The sequence below is a fragment of the Hippopotamus amphibius genome, chromosome 13 (assembly GCF_030028045.1).
Source record: "Hippopotamus amphibius kiboko isolate mHipAmp2 chromosome 13, mHipAmp2.hap2, whole genome shotgun sequence".
NCBI lineage: Eukaryota > Metazoa > Chordata > Mammalia > Artiodactyla > Hippopotamidae > Hippopotamus > Hippopotamus amphibius.
Genome location: NC_080198.1, coordinates 56,514,017 through 56,533,463, shown reverse-complemented (window position 1 = coordinate 56,533,463; position 19,447 = coordinate 56,514,017). Strand labels below are relative to the sequence as shown.

The following is a 19,447-nucleotide window of genomic DNA, read 5'->3' as shown; positions in this document are numbered from 1 at the left end:
AGGTTTCCAACAGGGTTTCAGATGGTCAACTTGGCTACTGAATCAGTTCTAAGGAAGCAGTAAGAGAACATCATAGCAGAAGGGTGTTAAGTCCCATGCAAGTATCAACTGAGACTTTGAACTATCTGTGCAAACATTAGAAGCAGGGTTCTAATCAGCCAACTAGTGAGTAAAAGGCTCAGGTGCTCGCCTGCCCAGCGATTACTTGGCTACCCACTTTCTTAAGTTCTTGCTAGCACATTTAACCTTGCTGCTCAGTTCCTCTTCAATTATGAAGATCTGGTCATACTTGGTCAAGTACTGGGATAGGCAAGGTGCACCAGTCCTGATCTGCCCAGCTTTGCAGAGCTCCACCAGCTGCTGGGTGATGAAGATAACTCCGTTTATGAATTACAAGACACCATGATGCCCCAGCCATTGGACTCGGCCAGTTTGCTCACCTGAAGACACTTAGCAATGGAGCCAATCTGGTATACTTTGAGCAGGAGGTAGTTACATGATTTCACACCCATGGCCTTGGAAATCTGCTTCAGGCTGGTCACTGAAAGATCGTCTCCCTCCACCTGGATTCCTGTACTAGCAGGGAACTTCTGCCAAGCTTCCCAGTCATCTTGGTCAAAAAGGTCTTTAATAGACACCCCTGGGTAGTCCTTGATGAAGGACTTATGCAAGTCGAACAATTGGTCAGGTGTGGTGTACCTGCTGAGATCACTGGGAGACTTGAAGTCCAGGTCATACTTCCCTGGCCTGAAGAACACAGAGGCATCCAAGTCCATGCCAATGGCAACCTCATTGGTGTAGCCAGCTGTCCTGACTTCATTTTTCAGGAACACCAGGGTGTCTTTATTCTCCAGGAGCTAACCAGCTTTCACCCTTCACATTGGTGTTATCTTTCTCATAATTCTTCTTTATGACAGTCTTCAGGTTGTGGTAAACCTGTGCTCCAATGTGCATGTCTCCCCTGAGGTTTGTGCCATCAACAGGGAGGATCAGAGACTCCCCCATGACCAGCTTGTTGCCAGTGTGAGAGCCACCGCCGATCACACTGAAGGCTGGAATGGACAAAGTGACCTCAGAATTGTCAGCCAAGTCAGCAATGAGGAGGTACAGGGCCACCCCTTCTTAAAACCCTGGTCTTACAGACAGCCAGGGCTCCTCCCAAAATGAAGTTAGTACTATATTTAGATCTATTTTCCATTTCATCCAACTCTATCATCCATTTGTCAATCTTCTACTTGTTCCATATACTCAGTTTATATAATTCCTCTGATCTACAACTATAACACATTTACCCCAAATTTTTAAATGGTAATTGTAGTGGATTGAATAGTGTTCTCCCAAGATTCATGTCTAACCAGAACTCCAAAATGTAAGCTCATTTGCAAACAGGGATTTTGCAGATGTAATTAATTAAGATAGAGCATATTGGATTAGGATGGGATCTAAATCCAGTGACTGATGTCCGTATAAGAGAGGACACACCGGAAGAGACATACAGAAGGAAGAAGATCATGTGAGGTTGGAGGTAGATATTAGGGTGTTGCAATTACAAGCTAAGGAATACCAAGTGTTCAAGGGTCCACCAGAAGCTAGGAGGAGGCAAGGAAGGATTTTTTCTTAAAGCCATCAGAGGAAACATGGTCCTACTGACACCTTGTTATTGGATTTCTAGCTTCCAGGACTGTGAAAAAATAAATGCCTGAGGTTTTAAGCCACCATAGTTAAGGTTTTAGAGAGTAATGCTTGCACAAAGGAATTTAGCAATAATTTTATTAAAAACGAAATTTGTAATTTTCATCAGCCCGTCCAGAGCCCCTCACACAGATACATGAATAAGCAGAAAATTTTATTATATTGGAAAATTACTGTTCTTAATTTCAAAATAAAGTGTGCTGCTAGCCTATCATGCCAGGTAAAATTATGTCTAGATTTTAAGACATGATTTGTGACTTTTAGTTTCAAATTTGCTGTATATTTACATAATTAATTCACAGAGTTCCCAAGAAAGAAAATCAATGGAACAAAACAAAACATTATGTTGTTCCATATTCAAGTTAATTCAAATTCTTCTTCAATTCAAGTTGAAGGATTCACAAAATTATAGGACATTAGGTAAATTAATGCATGAAATAAGGATGTAATGATATGCAACTGAGGTTTTGTTTGTTGAAGTCTTTAATTCATTTGTTGGAAAGGGTTGAAATGGTTACATTTGGACCATATAAGTGCCATCCAAACTTTATTATATATAAAAAAAAAAAAAAAAAAAAAAAAAACAGAAAAAAAGAGGTAGGGAAAAATAGTCAATTTCAACAAAATTGAAATTAGATTGAAAAGATTCTATAAGCTTTAAAGATGCACATGCACATATATTAAATGTGCTGTTTGAATTCTGCAGTCCATCAAATTCACTGAAATTCTTAATCTGAAGAATAGCCTTGTTACATGTTCTACAGATGAATACAAAAAAACAACAACTATCATTATTCATTCTAACATAAAATTTCTTCTCATTTTGATTATAGTCTGTCCCTCATTTTTAATTACTGTATTTTCAAAGTCAAGTATAAATAAAACATTAACACCGATAAAAAAAAAATTGTCACTCTTTTACCTTTCCACCTCCTTAGTACTTAATATGCTAAATCATCAATTTTTATACTTGAAGATAATGTTCAGATGCTGCTTTTCAGAACATTCACATTCTTTTGAAATACACCCCACAGATAATTTCTTCAGTAGTGTAGACCAAGAGTATCATCTAAATGAATTTTCATAAAAATTATAGAACAAAATAGTATTCAGACTAACATGTAAAAAAATACAAATCACAATTTTGAGTTCAACAAATGTTCAAAGGTTTTATGTCCAAACTCAACTTTATTGCTCATGCGATGATATCTATTTAATGTAAATAAAAATCACCTTAAAGATTATATGTTTAGATAATTTTTTCAAAATCAATATTCTAGTTTGTTTAGATACAAACTTATTTATTCTTAATGAGCCTTTTCAATTTTCTGCACATTTTTTAAAGAACTTTTATTAAGATACAGTTAACAGATAATAAACAGCATATATTTAGAGTGTACAATTTGGTATCCCAATCTCCCAATTCATTCCCCCCCAAACCTCCCTGCTTTTCCCCACTTGATGTTCATATGTTTGTTCTCTACATCTGTGTCTCTATTTCTGCCTTGCAAACTGGTTGATTTGTACACTTTTCTATAGTCCACATATATGTGTTAATATATGATATTTGTTTTTCTCTTTGACTCATTTCACTCTGTATGACAGTCTCTAGGTCCATCCATGTCTCTACAAATGTCCCAGTTTATCTATTAACTTTGGGTTTTGTTTGGTCTTCTTTCTCTAGTTTCTTTAGGTGTAAGGTTAGATTGTTTATTTGGGATTTTTCTTGTTTCATGAGGGAGGATTGTATTGCTATAAACGTCCCTCTTACAACTGCCTTTGCTGTATCCCATAGGTTTTGGATCGCTGTATTTCCATTGTCATTTGTCTCTAGGTATTTTTTGATTTCCTCTTTGGTTTCTTCAGTGATCTCTTGGTTATTTAGTAGCATATTGTTTAATCTCCATGTGTTTGTGTTTTTTACAGTTTTTTTCCTATAACTGATTTCTAATCTCATAGCGTTGTGGTCGGTAAAGATGCATATCAGATTTCAATTTTCTTGAATTTACCAAGGCTTGATTTATGACCCAAAATGTGATCTATCCTGGAGAATGTTCCGTGTGCACTGGAGAAGAGCATGTAATCTGCTGTTTTTGGATGTAATGTTCTATAGATACCTATTAAATCAAGATGATTTATTGTGTCATTTAAAGCTTGTGTTTCCTTATTAATTTTCTGTCTGGCTGATCTGTCCATTGGTGTAAGTGGAGTGTTAAAGTTCCCCACTATGATTGTGTTACTGTTGATTTCCTATTTCATAGTTGTTAGCAATAGCCTTATGTATTGAGGTGCTCCTATACTGGGTGTATGTATATTTATAATTGTTATCTCTTCTTCTTGGATTGATCCTTTGATCTTTATGTAATATCCTTTCTTGTCTCTTGTAACAATTTTTATTTCAAAGTCTATTTTCTCTGATATGAGTATCGCTACTCCAGCTTTCTTTTGATTTCCATTTGCATGGAATATCTTTTTCCATCCCCTCACTTTCACTCTCTATATGTGCCTGGGTCTGAAGAGGGTCTCTTGTAAACAACATATATATGGGTCTTGCTTTTGTATCCATTCAGCCAGTCTGTGTCTTTTGGTTGGTGCATGTAGTGCATTTACATTCAAGGTAATTATCAATATGTATGCTCCTATTACCATTTTCTTAACTGTTTTATTTTTGTTTTTGTAGGTCCTTTTCTTCTCTTAGGTTTCCCGCTTACAGAAGTTCATTTAGCATTTGTTGTAGAGCTGGTTTGGTGGTGCTGAATTCTCTGAGCTGTTACTTCTCTGTAAAGCTTTTGATTTCTCCCTTGAATCTGAATGAGATCCTTGCTGGGTAGAGTATTCTTGGTTGTATATTCTTCCCTTTCATCACTTGAAATATATCATGCCACTCCCTTCTGGCTTGTAGAGTTTCTGCTGAGAAATCAGGTGTTAACCTGATAGGAGTTCCCTTGTATGTTATTTGTCATTTTTCCCTTGTTGCTTTTAATAACTTTTCTCTGTCTTTAACTTTTGTCAATTTGACTACTGTATGTCTTGGCATGTTTCTCCTTGGGTGTATCCTGCCTGGGACTCTCTGTGCTTCCTGGACTTGTGTAGGTATTTCCTTTCCTATGTTAGGGAAGTTTTCAACTATAATCTCTTCCAGTATTTTCTCGGGTCCTTTCTTTCTCTCATCTCCTTCTGGGACCTCTATAATGTGAATGTTGGTGCATTTAACATTGCCCCAGAGGTCTCCTAGGTTGTCTTCAGTTCTTTTCATTCCTTTTCCTTTATTCTTTTCCGCATGAGTGATTATCACCATTCTGTCTTCCAGGTCACTTATTCACCCTTCTGCCTCAATTAAACTGCTATTGGTTCCTTCTAGTGTATTTTTCATTTCTGTTATTGTGTTGCATATCTCTGCTTGTTTGCTCTTTAATTCTTCTAGGTCTTTGGTAAACTTTTGATCTTTGCATCCAGTCTTTTTTCAAAGTCCTGGATCATCTTCACCATCATTATTCTGAATTCTTTTTCTGTAAGGGTGCCTATCTCCTCTTCATTTAGTTGTTTTTCTGGGGTTTTATGCTGTCCCTTCATCTGGTACAAAGTCCTCTGCTTTTTCATTTCCTCTGTCTTTCTGTGGCTGTGGTTTTCAGTTCCACAAGATGAAATACTGCTGATACTGCTTGATACTGCTGTCTGCCCTCTTGTAGAGGAAGCTATCTAGGAGGCTTGTGGGTGCTTCCTGATGGGAGGGACTGATGGTAGGTAGGGCCGGGTGAGTGGAACTCAGTAAAACTTTAATCTGCTTGTTTGCCAGTGGGTGTGGCTGTATCCCCACCCTGTTGATCATTTGGCCTGAGGCCACCTAGCTCTGGAGCCCACAGGCTCTTTGATGGGGCTAATGGTGGACTCTGGGAGGGCTCATGCCAATGAGTACTTCCCAGAACCCCTGCCACCAGTGCCCCCATCTCCTAGGTGAGCCACCACCATCCCCCACTTCCACAAGCAACCCCCCAACACCACCAGGTAAGTCTGGTTCCATCTCCTATGAGGTCACTGCTCCTTCCCTCTGGGTCCTGGTGAGCACATTTTTGGTTGCACTCCAAGAGTGGAGTCTCCATTTCCCCCAGTCCTGTGGAGTTCCTGAAATCAAATCCCGCTGGCTTTCAAAGTCTGATTCTTTGGGGATTGCTCCTCCTGTTACTGGACTCCTAGATTGGGAAGTCTGATGTGGGGCTCAGAACCCTCACTTTAGTGGGTGGACTTCTGCATATTACCGTTCTCCAATGTGTGAGTCACCCACCTAGCATTTATGGGATTTGATTTTAATGCGATTGTGCCCCTCCTACCATTTCATTGTGGCTTCTCCTTTGTCTCTGTTTGTGAGGTGTCCTTTTTTTGTGAGTTCCATTGTCTTTCTGTCGATGATTATTCAGCAGTCAGTTGTAATTCTGGTGTTCTTGCAAGAGGAAGTGAGTGCACATCCTCCTACTCTGCCATCTTGATCCTATCCTCTCTGCACATTTTAAAGCTTTCATAGGTGAAATTAGTAATGGCTGCTCTAAAAGGAAATTTTTAAATATCAGCCTGTTCCATAGAGGAAAAAGGAAAATGGTAAATCCTGTTTTGTCTCAGAAAATGAACCAGCTCTCTAAGAGAACTAATTTGGAATCGAAAAGAAAGGATATTCAGAGAACAAATACAATCTGTTTTAATTATCTATGTGAAAGTAAAAATTTTTTGTATAGGAATTATTGACTCTATAAGAGACTGATAAATCTGAATAACATATTGTGACATACACTTTATGGTGAAATTTATTTCAATACTATCCATATCCTTATTTATTGTCTTGTAAAATTTATTTTTCCTTTATTTATATCCAACTTATTTCATGTTTCTATTATTCATTCTTGGCTTCTTATTTTACTATAAAATTGAAAAGAGTGTCCTAGACAAAATATGGTAATATACAGAGATGGAACACCTGATTGCTAATTCTATTCAGAAAATCCCACTCATTTAATAACCAAACTTCTGAATTACAACATCAGTCACATTCTCCCCCTTTACACATAAACTACAACACCAAACAAACAGAACAAAATAAATATCACATACAGTTTTTTTAAATACCAGATATCTAATCAGATAAACTTCACAGGAAGGTGTACACTAGTTTTGAAAACTTTATTCATTTGGCAAAAACATTCTCCACATTTAGATGTTTGGCATCAACTTGATAATACTGAAATCACTTCTATAGCTATTGAACATGAGGGGAAAATAAGTTTTTAAACATTTTCAAGTTAACGCAAATATTTTTTTAAAAACTTTTATTGAGATATAATTGGCATACAATAAACTGCATATATTTAAAGTGTACAATTTGATTTTTTCTTATTATTAATGTATATATGGCAATCCCAATCCCCCAATTCATCCCACCCCCCATCCCCCACCCCCACTTTTCCCCACCCTCACTTCCCCCCTTGGTGTCCATATATTTGTTCTCTACATCTGTATCTATATTTCTGCCTTGCAAGCAGGTTGATCTGTACCATTTTTCTATATTATGCATATATGCATTAATATATGATATTTGTTTTTCTCTTTCTGACTTAGTTAACTTTGTATGACAGTCTGTAGGTCCATCCATGTCTCTACAAATGTCCCAATTTCATTCCTTTTTACGGCTGAGTAATATTCTATTATACATATGTACCACATCTTCTTTATCTATCCATCTGTTGATGGGCATTTAGGTTGCTTCCATGATCTGGCAATTGTAAATAGTGCTGCAATGAACATTGGGGTGCATGCGTCTTTTTGAATTATGGTTTTCTCTGGGTATAGACCCAGCAGTGGGATTGCTGGGTCATATGGTAATTCCATTTTTAGTTTTTCCAGTTACCTCCATACTGTTCTCCATAGTGGCTGTATCAATTTACATTCCCACCAACAGTGCAAGAGTGTTCCCTTTTCTCTACACACTCTCCGGCATTTATTGTTTGTAGATTTTCTGATGATGGCCATTCTAACCAGTGTGAGGTGATACCTCATTGTAGTTTTAATTTGCATTTCTCTAATAATTAGTGATGTTGAGCAGCTTTTCATGTGCCTCTTGGCCATCTGTATGTCTTCTTTGGAGAAATGCCTATTTAGGTTTTCTGCCCATTTTTGGATTGGGTTGTTTGTGTTTTTGATATTGAGCTGGATGAACTGTTTATATATTTTGGAGATTAATCCTTTGTCTGTTGATTTATTTGCAAATATTATCTCCCATTCTGAAGGTTATCTTTTTGTCTTGTTTATCATTTCCTTTGCTGTGCAAAAGCTTTTAAGTTTCATTAGGTCCCACTTGTTTACTTTTGTTTTTATTTTCATTACTCTAGGAGGTGGGTCAAAAAAGATCTTGCTGTGATTTATGTCAAAGAGTGTTCTTCCTATGTTTTCCTCTAGGAGTTTTATAGTCTCTGGCCTTACATTTAGGATATGCAAATATTATAAATTACAAAGTTTCCTCATATAATCCTTCTTATAATATAGATGAGATAATCAGTGTCAACAACTGAATTGGCAAGGTTAGAGATTAAGAATACTGTGCTACACAAAGAACACAAAATATCTGTAATTTTTTGACAAGCTACAGGAGAAATTATTTGCAGATGATGCAGCTGACAAGGGGTTAATATCCAAAATATACCAACAGCTCATTCAACTCAATATCAAAAAAACAAACAAATCAATCAAAAAATGGGCAGAAGACCTAAATAGACATTTTCCCAAAAAAGGTATATAGATCACTATGAGGCACATGAAAAGAAGTTCAATATTGCTAATTATGAGAGAAATGCCAATCAAAACTACAATGAGGTATCACCTCACACTGGTCAGAATGGCTATCATCAAAAAGTCTACAAATAATAGATGCTGAAGGGAGTGTGGAGGAAAGGGAACCCTCCTGAACTGTGGGTAGGAAGGTAAATTAGTGCAACCACTATGAAGAAGAGTATAGAAGCTCCTCAAAAAATTAAAAATGGAGCTACCACATGATCCAAAAATCCTACTCTTGGTTATATACCCAGAAAAAGATAAAAACCACAACTCAAAAAGATACTTGTATCCCACTGTTCATTGCAGCATTATTTATAATAGCCAAGACATGGAAACAACCAAGTGGCCATCAACAGATGATTACCTTAAAAAGATGTGAAATGGAATATTAGCCATAAAAAAGAATGAAATATTGTCATTTGTAGCAACATGGTTGGACCTAGAGAATATAATGATTAGTTAAATATGTCATAGAAAGACAAATATTATATGATATCACTTATTTGTGGAATCTAAGAAATAACACAAATGAATCTATATACAAAATAGAAACAGACTCACAGACATAGAAAACAAACTTACGATTACCAAAGGTGGTGGAGGGAGGGACAAATTAGGTGTATGCGATTAACAGATGTAAACTACTATATATATATATATAAGCAACAAGAATTTACTATATAGCACAGGTAACTATATTCAATACCTTGTAATAACCTATAATGGAATGCAATCTGGAAAAAATAACTGCATCTCTTTGATGCACACCTGAAACTAACTCAATATCATAAATCAACTATACTTCAATTAAATAAAATCTTTCTATGGTAGGGCATACAATAACCTAATTATATCATACACTTTTGTATAATTGAGTTATTAAAGTACACTTTGAATTTTTTCTAGTTTCTGGTAGAGAATTATGAGCCTAAATATTGCTTTGTATTGCTTAATCGACACCCATTCATTTAAATGAAACAAATCTCTAATTGTCTAGTGATCATGGCTCACTAAGAAACAACTTTGATAAAAGAAAAAAGGTTTATCCCACTAATTATCTGAAAATCGTGTAGGACAGTGATTAAGAAAATGACTCTTTCAACAGATAATGCTGAAAAAGTAAAGCATTTCTATAGAAAGTGATCATTGTACAAGAGTAAAGGATAATCAGATAATTATTTTATCTATTATCTGTCTATCTGTAAATTCTAAATGTTAACAGCTATTCAAGGCCTAAAATAGGGTGGTCCAGCTATAAATCAGACAAGATGTCTAACAAGTCAATGTAACATCAATGTTATAAAATGCTTGTAAGAATCTCATTGGAGCAATGTTTCCCAATGTCTTCAGATAATCTATAACAACCTTCAGAGTATCACTCACATTAGAATCACTTTTAAAAAATCATAACATTAGAAATCTGAGTTTGGGATTTTTAATCTTTACAATCTTACCACAGAATAATAACATTATACTTAAATTCAGGCTAGAGCAGAAAATAATGTTAAAATCCAGATAACTAAAAAAAAAAATGATATGGCTCTTAGAGGTTGGCATATTTATGGAGAAAAATGTTATATGGAAAAAGAAAAAAAAAAGGTTGTATGGAAAGAAACTTAATTCTATACCCTGTATAATGTGGACTTAAGGGGAAATTTCTACAATCTAAAATTATAAAGCTAACCAATAAAGAACCATACCTTTCTGAAATATTTGTAAGAGGAAAGAGGAAATAAGATGGGAGATTGTATGTGTGCTAAACAGTCCATCTTTCATATCAGGGTATCAATGGTAGCTGTCTAATTAGGTAAATTAAGAAATGGAGGAATCAGTTACGTATCTGCAAATATTCTTACAGATTCCATTCCAGCTTATTTAAGCAGAAGAGGATTTCTTAAAAAATTGTAGACATCTCAGATCATTTTTAGGAGTGCCTGATAGTCAGTCCTGTATACTTCATATGAAGCAACCAGGTGCATGGAATCTAGGAACAACTAGCCGCAGTGTAGGCTTTCTCCAGCTCAGACAATAATACCTGCGTCACCTGTCCCCCTACTTATATGACTCTCAGGACTAGCTGCCCGGTGGAAGTGCCACACAGCTGCCCTAGAATAACAGAATCCTCTGTATGTTTGCTAAAACAAGTGTACAGCTCCCACCCGGTGCTGCTCTTTTCCTCATCCAAGTTTAATAAGGAAGCATCTAATTAGCAAAAATGTCAGTCATATGCTTGCATTCTGGAAACAAGTGGGTCTCAGAAATGTAGAATGCTAACCATTTAGATATGTTAGTGTAATTCTTTTTTTTTTTTTTTAATAAATTTACTTATTTATTGGCTGCACTGGGTCTTCGTTGCTGCACATTGGCTGTCTCTAGCTGCCTCCGGTGGCTGCTCTTCATTGTGGTGTACAGGCTTCTCATTGTGGTGGCTTCTCTTGTTGCAGAGCACAGGCTCTAGGCACTTGGGCTTCAGTAATTATGGCACACAGGCTTAGTTGCTCTGCAGCATGTAAGATCTTCCTGGACCAGGGATTGGACCTGTGTCCCTTGCATTGGCAGGCAGATTCTTAACCACTGAGCCACCAGGGAAGTCCCTCTTTTTTTTTCTTAAAATGTAGAAATTTATTCTCATTGTTAGGGGGTAGAAGTCCAAAATCAAGGTATCAGCAGGGCTTTGCTTCCTCTGGAGGATCTGAAGGAGAATCCTCCTTTTTTCTGGTGGCCTCAGGCACTCTTATAAACACATCACTCAAATCTCAGCCTCTGTCTTTTCCTTTTTAAAACGTTTTAAACCTTCTTAAAAATATTTCCAGAATTTATTATAGAGTTGAAAAGTACATAGAATTGTTCCCTAAGATCTTTCTTTCCCAGCTTTATTGAGGTATTATTGACATATAACATATGTAAGTTTAAAGTATACAGTGTGATGATTTGATTCATTTATATAGTGCAAAATGATCACCACAGAAAACCGTTAACACATCCATTTCAGTCTCTTGCATAATTACCATTTTTAGTGTCATTCTAATAGGTGTGATTATAAATTAATTTCCCAAATATTTATAATTTCACTTAGGTAGTTTTATGAAAAAATGTTTTCCTCAGAATTTTATGTTCATCATATTTTATTATATGTATGTGTGAAACAGAATAAAGGAAATCTCATTTGAAATGGAGTCAGGAGGTCTGAAGGGGAAGCCCTCAGGCACTAGCATTCCAGATCAGTGACAGACCCCCCACAGGAAGACATTAATTATAGACCCTCACAGGAGGAATTCTCCTTGCCCAGCATCAAGCCCAGCCAAGAGGAAATGCGGCACCATCCTGAACTCTTGCTTTTACTAAGTGAATTTTGCTTCAAAACAACCCCTCCCAATTTCCTCTTTTTTCTTTATAAAGTAGCATTCCTCTTCCTTGCTTATTAGACTTGCCATTGGCTTTTGCTATAGCTTGCTTGCCCTGAAATGCAATTTCCTCCTGAAAAAATCCATTTTGCTGGTAAAATAACTGGCTGTTTTATTTTAAAGACAATAATAATAATAATTAATAATAATAATAATAATACAGTGTTCTGGAGCAGATTTTCTAATGAAATTGATATATATTAATCAACAACCTAATACTGACATCTCTTCAAATTAATGAGAACAATAACTATAACTACAATGTCCTGAATACTTATCTATGCAAAGCAGTTTTTTCTTTACCTTCTCTTATTTAATTCTCACATCAACTCCCAGATCTAGGTACAATTACTATCACATTATAAAGAAAAAATAGAAACTCCTAAAACTTAACAAAGCTTTCATATAGTAAACCCAGAGAGAAAATGGCAGAACTAGATTCCAATATCCTAGATTCCAATATCCATGATCTCAAATGCAATCCTCCTAAATTCAAACACAAAATCATAATGAGATGGCTGAGAATCCAGTATGTATGAGACCTGTTTGAATTAAGAAACCATACTGATTTCATCAAAAAGGTCTAATTTAGGGGCAAATTCTTAGCCTGAACACAGAAAAACTTAAGAATATACTTCTCTTATAATAGTCATCTATTCTATCTAGGGTATTTAATCTTTTCTTGGTTGTTAAATTAGACTTTGAATTAAGCATGAGCATATATTGATGACATGCCGATTATTTGTAAGGCCAGTGCCTCAGCTGGACATACTAAGAGGGATTCAGCTATGATTCAGATGTATCTTGGCATGTTTGGTGAGCTCCTGGAATTGATTACCAAGGGTATGCTTATATAAGGGATCTAGAATTCTCCTTTGAGAGTGCTCACTCTAAGAAAGATGAGAATCAAGGCAAATAAGTATTGCTTAAGAAAAACAGCATTAGGTGAGGAATGTAACTTTTTAAATGTATATTTTGTATTATCAAGTTTTTGTCTGCCCTTCCTTTTCCCAAAAGGTCTTGTGTAAGAAATCTAGGAAAAGGATATGATAAATAAAAAAAGAAAAACATATATATAAACTTTTCACTGAATTCTCTGTAAAATATTGGTAACCATAGTTCCTCAATCACTTTTCTGACACCCTTCTAAAGAATTGCTTGAATGAGATAAATAAAAATGTATCCATTTCTGTAGGGCAGCCATTTGAGAAAGCAAGACTCATGGGGTGAATATCTGGAAAGATAAGACTCAGTGACAGCAGGATGGATAGTCAAGCTGTGTCATCTTGTTTCAAGAATAGAGAACAGAATCCAGGCTTACCACTTGTTAAGCAGAATAGAAGGCAAGATTGCTGTAGCCAGAGCAAAAAATAAGGCAACAGTAGCCTCTTAATTGTAACAAAAGATTTAATACTTGAACACTCAGGTTCCATGAATCAGTCTTAAAAATATCACATTTGTAAACATACACTGAGAGATTCCTGCACCAGGGCATTGAACTTGTTGGAGGCAAGAATTAATGCAATTGTTTGGGTTAAGATGAAGTGCATCAAATTCTCTTTGTTAACGCCAATTGTGACAATATTTTTTTAAACAGCCAAACTTGGATATTCTGGAAAAACACAATTGTACAATCAACATTTACTTTACATTGCTTTGGCAAATACACCACACTTTTTTTTTTTTTTTTTTTTTTCTTTAGAGAGGGGGTCTCGCTATGTTGCCCAGGCTGGAGTGCAGTGGCTATTCACAGGCGCGATCCCACTACTGATCAGCACGGGAGTTTTGACCTGCTCCATCTCCGACCTGGGCCGGTTCACCCCTCCTTAGGCAACCTGGTGGTCCCCCGCTCCCAGGGGGTCACCACATTGATGCCGAACTTAGTGCGGACACCCGATCGGCATAGCGCACTGCAGCCCAGAACTCCTGGGCTCAAGCGATCCTCCTGCCTCAGCCTCCCGAGTAGCTGGGACTACAGGCACGCGCCACAGCACCCGGCCACCACACTTTTTATTTAAGTATGAGATTTCTTTTTCTTCCTTTTAACCGGTTTAAATAGAGACTTTTGTAAAAGGCAGGAATAAGTTAAAAAGAACTAGAAAACTTCCTATGCAACTTATTTTTAACCAGTTCACTTACTGGTTAAAAGAGCAGATGATAACTAAAAAGTCAAAGGAAAAGAAAATGATGATTCATAAAAATACAGATGTCTTCATTTGAATGCAATTGTTAGAAACATGGAAGTTTAATAACCCCACAGATGGTCCTCGAATTGAGCACATTTGTGGTATTTAAGACCAACCAATGTTGATAAATAAGAAGAATGGCATTACTCCATATTAAGAAAATAAAATTTTTATCATCAAATCTTTATCTTGTTACCCTCTCATTAAGCTTTGAGCGACTGTTCCTTTATACAACTTATTTTTTCACACCACTCATTTTTGACACAAGCGTTTATATACTTCTTATACATGCATAAGTATTGTGCTAGATGATCTTTTTGAAAGAACAAGACACAAACCTACCTGCAAGTTGCTCATTATCTTACTTGGATGCTACAGTGTCAGCTAAGTGTCCCCCAATAACTACATTGTCCAGCAAGAGTTATATTCCTCTTTTTTATTAATAAAATAATTTTAATTAGAATATGTGTACCCATATAAAGAAATTTGCTGGTGCTTTAAAAAGAGATAAGCATACTGTCCTTTCTTTTTCTTTTTTCTTTTTAACATCTCTATAGGAGTATAATTGTTTTACAATGTTGTGCTGGTTTCTGCTGTACAACAAAGTGAATCAGCTATATTTATACATATATCCCCATATCCCCTCCCTCTTGAGCCTCCCTCCCACCTTTCCCATCCCACCCCTCTAGGTCATCAGGAAGCACCAAGCTGATCTCCCTGTGCTATGCAGCAGCTTCCCACTAGCTATCTATTTTACATTTGGTAGTGTATATATGTCAATGCTACTCTCTCACTATGTCCCAGCCTCCCCTTACCCCCATGTCCTCAAGTCCATTCTCTACATCTGTGTCTTTATTCCTGCCCTGTCACTAGATTCATCAGTACTGTTTTTCTATATATGCATTTGCATATGGTATTTGTTTTTCTCTTTCTGACTTACTTCACTCTGTATGACAGACTCTAGGTCCATCCACCTCACTACAAAACACTCAGTTTCATTCCTTTTTATGGCTGAGTAATATTCCATTGTATATATGTGCCACATCTTTATTCATTCATCTGTCAATGGATATTTAGGTTGCTTCATGTCCTGGCTATTGTAAACAGTGCTGCAATGAACACTGTGGTACATGTATTTTTTGAATTATGGTTTTTTCAGGGTATATGCCCAGCAGTGGGATTGCTCAGTCATATGGTAGTTCTATTTCTAGTTTTTTAAGGAATCTCCATACTGTTTTCCATAGTGCCTGTATCAATTTACATTCCCACCAACAGTGCAGGAGGGTTTCCTTTTCCCCACACCCTCTCCAGCATTTATGATTTCTAATTTTTTTGATCATGGCCATTCTGATTGGTGTGAGGTGATACCTCACTGCAGTTTTGATTTGCATTTTTCTAATAATTAATGATGTTGAGCTTCTTTTCATGTGCCTGTTGGCCATCTGTATGTCTTCTTTGGAGAAGTAAATCTGTCACTGTTTGCAGATGACATGTTACTATACATAGAAAATCCTAAAGATGCCACCAGAAAATTACTAGAGTTAATCAATGAATTTAGTGTAGTAGCAGGTTACAAAATTAATGCACATAAATCTCTTGCTTTCCTATACACTAACAATGAAAAATCATAAAGAGAAATTAAGGAAACACTCCTTTTTACTGCTGCAACAAAAAGAATAAAATACCTATGAATAAACCTACCTAAGGAGGCAAAAGACCTTTATGCAGGAAACTATAAGACACTGATGAAAGAAATCAAAGATGACACAAGCAGATGGAAAGGTATGCCATGTTCTTGGATTGGAAGAATCAACATTGTGAAAATGACTACACTACCCAAAGTAATCTACAGATTCAATGCAATCCCTATCAAATTACCAATGGCATTTTTCACAGTACCAGAACAAAAAATTTTACAATTTGTATGGAAACACAAGAGACCCTAAATAGCCAAAGCAATCTTGAGAAAGAAAAGCAGAGCTGGAGGAATCAGGCTCCCTGATTTCAGACTATACTACAAAGCTACAGTAATCAAGACAGTATGGTACTAGCACAAAAATAGAAATATAGATCAATGGAACAGGATAGAAAGCCAAGAGATAAACCCAGGCACATATGGTCACCTTATCTTTGACAAAGGAGGCAAGAGTATAAAATGGAGAAAAGACAGCCTCTTAAATAAGTGATGCTGGGAAAACCAGACAGCTACATGTAAAAGAGTGAAATTAGAACACTTCCAAACACCATACACAAAAATAAACTCAAAATGAGTTAAAGACCTGAATGTAAGGCCAGACACTATAAAACTCTTAGACGAAAACATAGGCAGAACACTCTATGACATAAATCACAGCAAGATCCTTTTTGACCCACCTCCTAGAATAATGGAAATAAAAACATAAATAAACAAATGGGACCTAATGAAACTAAAAAGCTTTTGCATAGCAAAGGAAACCATAAACAACATGAAAAGACAACCCTCAGAATGGGAGAAAATACTTGCAAAGGAAATAACTGACAAAGGATTAATCTCCAAAATATACAAGAAGCTCATGCAGCTCAATATCAAAAGACCTAGGCATATTATCCTTTTTCCTTCTCCCCCTCCTTCCTACCTTGTAAAGAGATGGAATGATGAAAGCTAGAATAACAATGCATTCAAAGCCATGTTGAAAAGGGCAACAGAACAATATAGAAGGAGTTCAGATGCTACACCCAGTAAAGTTGCTATATTGGCCCAAAAATCTTCAGGAAAGGAAATAAAATTTTATTATTTTTCACCCCCTGTTATATTTGAGACATAAAAAACAGACTTGTATTTTAAGATATGTAGAGATTATATAAATCAATAATTCTTAACTTTTTTAAGCTTAAACATGTTCATAGTAAAATTTTATAATTTCCACTTAATATTCTGAAACTAAATTCTCAGATAATATAACTTATGAATACTTAATTTTAAAATATATTTTATAAATTGAATCATAATGCAAGGATAATAGCAAAAAAGGTGATTTACTTATTTAAAATGCAATTCAAAATGTAAAATTTGAGCAAGCCTATATTAGAGGAAAAAAATGCAGTGGTTCAATGTTTATATATACATACAATAATTTAAGACTAGTAGAGTCGCTCCATATAAGAGGTATAGAAAGGAAGGTAGGAAGGAAGAAATAAAGGAAGGGAGGGAGGGAGGGAGGAAAGAAAGGAAGGAGGGAGGAAGAGAGAGGTGAGCAAAAAAATTAAATTAAAAATAATAAAAAGCTGTAGAAAAATTTGAGGCATGCATCTGTGTCAGTATCAGATTATATTTGGAAAGCAAGGAAAATGAAAAATAATAAATAATTGCAGTATGTAGTTTACATAATATGGATTTATCACTTTTGGATAAAAACAAAAACTGTCGGACAAAAGTGGTATTTTGAAACAAACTTTATTAATGAATTTCAATATAATCACAACTTTTCATGAGTCACTGATAATTTAATATTTTTTAACTTTCCTAAAAAATGATTCTGTTGACAATCATCTGAAATCTGTTATAGATTTGTAGTTGCTTTCATTATAGTAATTATGCTATCAATATAAAATTTTCAAATAAATATGTAGCTGCAAATGTACATGTCATTTATGTGTATATGTAATTCTTTCCAAAGATATGAGCGTGAAAGTCTTAACTGAAGCCAAAAGATTTTATAACTTTACTCATTATATCATTCTTATTGCATAAAGTCATCTTCTAGATCAATTAATTCTTCCTGCAAATTCTCAGTTAACACATTCCTCATTCACTTCAGATAAATTCAGTATTGCAAGTTCATACTGACTTAGAATCATAATTAATTTTTGACAGCAACCAAATAATAGCAATATGTTTCCAAATCATATTGTTTAAATACATCCCCATCAAATTTCAACAAGTATGGGAAACTTTAAAAATTCTCATAAGTAAGGCTTCTTTTATATTATGTACAGTTTTTAGAAATTCATTGATCATTCCCTACACTTTAGTGAGATATACCTCATTTCCATCTGGCCTAAGACAGACCTCTTTTAACTTTGCATATATATCTGAAAAATTTATCATACCATTTGTTGTATTTTTATTAATTTTAATTTTTCACTGAATTAAAAAATCTACAATAAAATGGTGAAAAATATTTTTAAAAATTTCTTTAAAGGATCATTGTAGCTCAATGTGGAAGTAAAAGGTTACCAAATTATCTTTCCAGAAATTACTATACATTTTACATTGATTATTATTATACCTTATGCATTAATAGCTCAGTAACTTCATTGATTTTTGAAGTCTTTTTCAAAGTTCTTGGCAACTAAGTGCTGTTGATGAATAATGCAATAAATTGCTAAAACACCTGGTGTTTCTTTTTTAAGTTGGCTGTAAACCTGTTAGCCACTAACCCGAGTTAGTGTTCCATCTGTTGTGCAAGCAGTGTCATTGGAAAAGGGAATATTTTTTCCTGTGAACTTATTTTAAAGGTTTCAAATGTTGACAAACTCTGTGTATTACAGTCTGTTATTCTAAATGACATCTCCTCTATTATTTTTTCATTCTTTTTGAATTGTGCATATGGTAACTTCAGTTTATTATACACTTCATTTATTCTTGCTTTCTCACTGATTTATCTAAAAACAGTATTTTTATTCAATGAAAAATAAATTATTACATTTGAACTATCATCACAATGCATATAACTTCACATACAGCTAGTAAGAGACATTTTTCTCTAATATTGCATAGTTTATCATATTTTGTATTACTTGTATTTTATGTAAGAAAGAAAAGAAGCCTCGGTCATTCTGGATGTAAAACTTTTTAAACATCCCAATGACAGCACAATGCTTTCCAAAAATGTCTTTAAACTTCAGAATTGTGTGGTTAATGTGTTTCTTTTAAAATTTGTATTTATTTTTGATATTTTTGTTGTTTAATTAAAAAAAAAATGTCAGTAGCTTAAATGTACCCAAGATGCTGATTTTTGGAATGGAGTGATAAAACCCAACCACAGGAATTCAACTGAGTAATGTAGACAATTTTCCTTTATACTTGGCATTTTAAAATAAGATCTAAAATCACACTATTGTACCAATGCAATCACAGACTGATACAAGTGTATCAGTGTAGGGACTGTATTGCTGGCTCATATATCACAAATTGCATTACCAAGGATGAGATGATTTTTCAAAATATTAAATAATTCCTGGTTAACTTACAAAGCAAGCAAAGTTCAATCTCCCTAAAATTTACCCAGTGCTTACCTTTGATGTACATAAGAGCTGTGTAAAATCTATTTTGCTTTTATGTGTGAAGTGGAAGGCAATTCTAGGCCC

At 35.2% G+C, this 19,447-nt stretch overlaps 1 pseudogene; it reads right to left on the bottom strand.

The window, feature by feature from the left end:
• Nucleotides 1-201: 201 nt before the first annotated feature.
• On the bottom strand, nt 202-1,249 carry LOC130835101 (alpha-enolase-like; annotated as a pseudogene).
• Between the last annotated feature and the right edge of the window lie 18,198 nt (nt 1,250-19,447).